Here is a 6,624-nt window from a genome sequence, read left to right as displayed (position 1 = left end):
TAGTCCATCTTATATTTCTTGGGGGGTAACCACACCCTCGGGATAACCAGTGCATACTTCTGGCTTTGTACAAAGGTATCACTCCTGGTGGTGTTCAGAAAGACATATATTGTGCCAGGGATTGAATCCAAATCAGCACCCTACAAGACAAATCTCTTATAGGCTCTGCAATAACTATGGCTCTAATTTTACCTATTTTTAATAATTTCTGCTTGGTTTCCTCAGAGTTAACATGCATGCTGATCAATACAAAGGCATAAAGTTACAAGTGTATCAGATGTTTGTTCACAAATCTAATAGAAAAGCGTCTAATATAGTTAAAAAATGCAACTTCGGGGCCGGAGAGATAGCATGGAGGTAGTGTATTTGCCTTACATGCAGAAGGACAGTGGTTCAAATCCCGGCATCCCATATGGTCTCCTGTGCCTGCCAGGAGAAATTTCTGAGCGTAGAGCCAGGAGTAACCCCTGAGCGCTGCAGGGAGTGACCCAAAATTACAACTTCATAGAAAAATGTCTTGTACTATGCACTTGGATGTCATATTGCTTTGGTAATTGTGAGTGTTGGAAGGAGAGAAAAATCTTCTTACCCAGCTTGACTCTTCTCAATTTGTTCAAGAAATCAAATTGACATCACTTAGATTAGTAGAAGAGGATTATACTTAGTTTGTATAGATGTGGGACCTAGATAGTCACATGGATTTCAAAGACAAATGAGGGTAGGTATCTGAAGCCAAAGAGTGGAATGCAGAGATTGGGATCAGGGAGAAATGAAGCTAACACCCAGGATTAGAGGGTAGTTTTCCTGGTGAAGAGAAAATGTTTTGTAATTAAATATTTACTTTACCAAGAATGATAAATTTCTCACATAGAAAAGTTATTTCAGGGGCTAGAATACAGTAGGTAGGCCATTTGCTTTGCACCCTGCCACCTACATTCAATACACTGTATTCCATATTTTCCCAAATAGTTCCTGAGTTCAGTGTCAGGAGTAACCACTGAACATCACCAGCAAAGGTTATTTTGGGTAATATCAATTATTTTGTGTCAGAATCCAATTCTCTTTCTTTGGGTAGATAAAATAGTGGTTAAGTTTCTCATGAAGCTGTAGGGTTACTGTTTGACTTCAGTTTAGAATAATGCATAATACAATGGTCCATTTTGAAGAGAGCTATTCTATGCATCATCTATGCCTGCTCTGAGCATCTTGGGAAGACCTATCCTTGGAATAATCCTTTTGAATGAGACTTTCCAAAGAGATTTGACAAAGTCAGTTATATCCTTCAGTGTCATAATCATATAGTTGCTTTTTTTAGGCTTAACTTGAGTATTCCAATTCTTTCTCTTATTCATTCATTCAATGATGTCTTGCTTTTGATTTTTCTATGTATTTTGTTTTCTTTTATACCATGCCATTCTTTTAGAAGGTCAGCTCTGCCTAGTGAAATATATTTGGCCTCTTAAGATGAGACAATGTGTGGGGACTTAGTAATAATGAATAGAATAGCATCAGACCTGCCCAGTTTCAGGAAGTTATGCTTAGAAAAATAGTGATGAGGTATTTATTTTAATAAGGGCCACACCCAGTAGTGCTTGGGTGCCTATCCTTAGTAACATGTTTGGGGTAACATGCAGTACTAGAAATTAAATTTGGGCTCTCACAGGTAAGAATGTGATCTAGACCTATGAGTCATGTACCAGGCTTTAGACATTTATTTTGATTTTACAATAGGACCTAGAAAGTGAAAAAATGATAACAATTTGAAGGGGGGGTTGAGGAGGGATTTTGGCTACACCAGTTGGTACTCAAGTGTTACTCCTGGATCTACACTCAGGAATTACTCTTGGTGGTGATTGTAACACCATATATGATGATGGGGACTGAAACAAGGTCTGAAGCATGCAAGGCAAAAATGCTCTATCCACTGCACTATATATCATGATCAAAGTGTTTTTCTTTAAAATATGTTTGAACTCTAGACAAGCCTGTCTAGAGTACAGGTCGGTGTGGGGTGGGGAGGAAGGACACTTGGGATATTGGTCATGGAAATGTTGCACTGGTAAAGGAATATATATATATATATATATATATATTTAAAAATCAAAAAAAAAGAAAAGAAAAGATAAGGCCTCCCATTTCTTACCACAGGCTGTGTTCTTTACATTGACTGTATAGAAAGAGGAGGTACAGTAAATGCACCCCATATACACCTCAACCCAGGCCCTTTGCCTGGTCTGTATTGTGAATTGAGGGACAAAAATAAAATAAAATATGTTTGAAATTATTTACATAGTAACTCATGAGAGACAACTTCCTTTCAAATATTCTTACATGGCCATAAAATAAATTTTTTTTACTTGTTGGCTTTGATCCAAATTTTAACTAAATAATATCTTCTAATATTAAGAGAATTTTCCTCTTTCCCTGATGTGATAATACAAAATTTTACATATTACCCAGTAATAAAGGGAATCATGTTCATATTGCTTTAATATGCATTAAAACCAATATGTCTAAGCATGTACAGGAAGCCAACCACACTATATTATCAACGTAATTCATTATTTACCACTAACTTTTTCTTAAAAATATTAAGTTCAAATAGAAAGTGACAGAGGGCAATGAAACACAATTGCTTACTCCTCTGACCAGATATTATCTACATAATAAATTCAAATGAAAAAAGACACATATATTGGGGACTGGAGAGATAGCACAGCGGCGTCTGCCTTGCAAGCAGCCGATCCAGGACCTAAGATGGTTGGTTCAAATCCTGGTGTCCCATATGGTCCCCCATGCCTGCCAGGAGCTATTTCTGAGCAGATAGCCAGGAGTAATTTCTGAGCACTGCCAGGTGTGGACCAAAAACCAAAAAAAAAAAGTGGGGGACACATATAAAAAGAGTCACATGTATTTTCTTTAGCTAAGTAAAATAATTTGTGTGTTTTTGTTTTGTTTTATTTTAATTCTTGAACCAAACCTAGATGCACTTATTGTTTACTCCTGCATAGTTTAGGGTACCGTATTTAATGCCCAGAATGAAACTAGTTGGCCACTGTACTATAAAATAGTGTTCTACTCAAAGAACTTTAGATAAATGTTTGAGGAAGGAGAGTGAGAAAGAGAGAGGAAAAGAGAAAAAGAAAGAGAAGTAAATGCAGAGAATGGTTGTCCAATGTACTGTCAAAGTTGTTTACCATATATTCTGGCATATAAGATGACTGGGCATATAAGACAACCCCCTAATTTTGCAGTTAAAACATAGGTTTAGGCCTATATTCACTGTATCAGACAGAACGTTCCTGTGCTGCAACTGTATGTACCACAGTGAGCCAATCACAACAAGCTAAGGTTCAAAGGTTATACTGTAATAGACTTCCTCTCTGACTCTGGCCAATCTGAGCAGGCTTTTTACAGTGTACATTCCAGTCTAATTTGCATGCATGAAAAGCCTGCTTGGAATCGCTGAGCTAGAGGGGCGGTCTGAGCAGCCTTGCAGTGATTTGTTTTGTGGCTATATTCAGACAATTTTCGTTTAGCGGCATATTGAAACATTTTTCAGGATATACTCGGCATATAAGATGACCCCCTATTTTCGGTTGACTTTTTTTGTTTCAAAAGTCGTTTTATACGCCGGAAAATACGGTATATGAAAATACATATTGAGAACTGAGGGAGGGGGTAGAGAAAAAGTGAAACCAAGAATGGCTCTTGGGAGAAACTTATTTGAGAGAGGTAGAAAGGAGAGAAATAAATAGGGGAGAATTGAGAGAGTGAATGAGAGAGGGGAGGGGAGGAGAGGAGAGGACAGGAGGAAAGGGGAGAGGAGAAGAGGGGAGGGAAGAGAGTGGAGGGGAGGGAAAGAAGGGGAAGGAAGAAAAAGAGAAGAGAGGAGGGGAGAGGAGAGGAAAGGAGAGGAGAGAAGGAGGGGGAGGAAAGGGAAGGGGAGAGGAGGGGAGGAAAAGATACAGGAGGAAAACAAGTTGCATCTCTATTGGAAGAAGCAAAAAATGACTTTTGAAATATTATATATTACTCTTCCAAATTTTCTTGGCCCAGAGTTCTCTGCATACAATAAACTTAATATGGGTTTTGTTAATGTGTAAGCCTTGAACTATATAATCCTTTCATATTCTTCTTACTACCTTTAGAATCTCTGTTTTCTGCATCTGAGTGATACCTCAGCTTCTCCATCTCAAAAACGCCTAGGATTTGCATCTAAAAGTACTGTACCCCTCAAGCCTTAGGGCTACCTCTGGGCTAGGCAATTTCTTCTCAAGTTTTATTTCCCAAAAGCTCCTTATCAAGAACACCTCAGTAATTCTCCCTGCAGCATCTGTGTGATGATTGATTAATTACTGACTTCTTAACTTACTTTCTTAACAAAAGAGAACCAAAAAAAGATTTGTCATTATTTTGAGAGACAAAAGCACAGGGAGTGAGATAATTGTGGAACTTAATTGTTTCTGTAAAGTTGGTCAGTAAAAACAGTTTCTTTTACAGCAGACTCATCAGAATGCTAAAGCTAATGTTATGGCCATTATTTTCTTGTTTTCTTAAACACACAGCCCTCCTTGAACCTGGGGAAGTTTTTTTCTAATCTATTTAATTTCTCTTTCAGATTGGACATTCTCAAACTCAATATACCATTGCCTGGATCCCATTAACACTAAGGTAGCAAGAGACTTTACTCCCTTCTATTGGCAAGGTTACTGTCATTTTTTCAGCATAAATAAGTTACAGAAAATGTACTTTCACCCTTAAGGAGGTGAAACCTCTAGGGGGGAATGTTTCAAGCAGATGGAAGTGGGGGGCTGATAATGAGGTTTTGGAAGATAATAAAATTTGCGATAAAATCTCTAAGCTCAGAAGTAACCAAAAAGCAGGAAGAACATATCCCTTTGTTTTGCTCATTGAAGATGTGATGAAACTGGGATACAGCCCAGTTGCTGAAACCCCTGCATCCAGAAAAGGATAAGCCCCTCTTCTCTCCTCTCCCTTTCACACCCCTGACATCACCTCTCCTTCCCTCCCTCTTTTCCTCCCCCCTCCTCTCCTTTCCTCTCCTCTCCTCTCCGCTCCCCTCCTATTTCCTCCCCACACCTCCCCTATCCTCTTTTCCCCTCCCCTCGTTTTTTTTTTTTTTTTTTTTGTTTTGGGTCACACCTGGCAGTGCTCAGGGGTTACTCCTGGCTCTAAGCTCAGAAATTGATCCTGGCAGGATTGGGGAACTTTGTTAAATGCCAGGATTTGAACCACAGTCCTTCTGCATTCAAGACAAACGCTCAACCTTCATGCTATCTTTCCAGCCCCTCCCCTTTTCTCATCTCCCCTCCCCACACCTCCCTTCCTCTCCCCTCCCCTCCCTTTCCATCCCTTCCTCTCCTCTCCCATCACCTACCCACACCTTTCCTCTTCTCTTTTCCCTTCCACTCCCCTCACCTCCTCTCCTCTCCCCTCCCTTCCCTTCCTCTCCCAACACATCCCCCCTCCCCTTCATTTTTCTCCTCCCCTCCCCTCTTCTTCTCTCCTCTCCTGTCATCTTCTATCCTCTTTTAAAAACAACAAGGGGCAAGAGTGGACCCAGGCTTGATCCTAGACATCCCATCTGGGTCTCGCCTCCCCCAACCCAGAGCCTGCTAGGAATGATTCCTTAGTATAAAACCCTAACTCTAATTTCTTAGAGTAATCCCTGAGTGTCTCAGGGTATGGACCAAACAAACATATACCAACCAAACAGAAAAAAAAAACAAAACAGAAACTGTTTTTCTTTCCTAGTTTGGCCCCTGTTGAATTTTTTTTAAAAACTGGAGTATTTGTACTGAAGTGAGAACTGGTTCTTGAAAAAAACAAATCTTGAGTCTATGCATGACTCCTGAGAACTAGGATGCTGGGGACCAATTTCCATTCAAGAGTCCAAGGCTTCAGGCAAAGCTTGATGGTTGCTCATGGGACTGTAGAAAATGAGCTCTGGTTCCATATAGGTGCTGGGAGCTGACTTTGCCAGTGTTCACCCAGGCATTTTCAATGCTAATTGGAGTGGGAGTTGAGCAGACACATGAAGCACTAGAGAAAACATGTAGTCTCCCTCATTTCACATTCTACCAAGTGAATCTGCAGTACAGAGAAATACAAGAATTAAATCAGCCAGTTAGGTAGGGAATAAATTCTTGGATGTAATAAATGTAGGTATGATGCAATAATAAAACCAAGAGATGGTATTTGAGGAAGTTACTCTTATGATAATACCTTTACCTGGTCCCAGAGAAGAATGGAAGAAGCACCAGCAGGTACAATGGCCAGGGAAGGAATGCCAAGAAACAAGAACATCAATTAATTTCAAATCTTCCCTCAGCAATCACCCTAGCAACGGACTCTTACTAGGTAGAAAGCTCCATGTGGAGCAGGCCTCGAACAACAACTGAGATGTACACATGTGCTGCTCCCTGAGCCCATATATTAGTGCTGCACATATACCTGTTTCTTGCCCACACACATGGTACCATAGCATGTGTTGCCCTCATGTCCCTTCTTGAGATTTGGACTTTGCTATTTACCTGCTGGATTATGTACTGGGGCTCTCACCAACTTTGGAGAAGTCCACAGTCTCTCTTGAACTGATAA

General features: G+C 40.0%; 1 non-coding gene across 1 annotated transcript; it reads left to right on the top strand.

Annotated features, from left to right (window-relative positions):
• The first annotated feature begins 2,126 nt into the window (after positions 1-2,126).
• Positions 2,127-2,259, top strand: LOC125999753 (small nucleolar RNA SNORA51). Its single transcript, XR_007492226.1, has one exon. It is a non-coding gene; the product is annotated as a small nucleolar RNA SNORA51 (small nucleolar RNA).
• Positions 2,260-6,624: the final 4,365 nt, after the last annotated feature.

This window comes from Suncus etruscus, chromosome X, assembly GCF_024139225.1.
Source record: "Suncus etruscus isolate mSunEtr1 chromosome X, mSunEtr1.pri.cur, whole genome shotgun sequence".
NCBI lineage: Eukaryota > Metazoa > Chordata > Mammalia > Eulipotyphla > Soricidae > Suncus > Suncus etruscus.
Note: the sequence above shows the minus strand (reverse complement) of the source record. Positions and strands in the feature narration are given on the sequence as shown.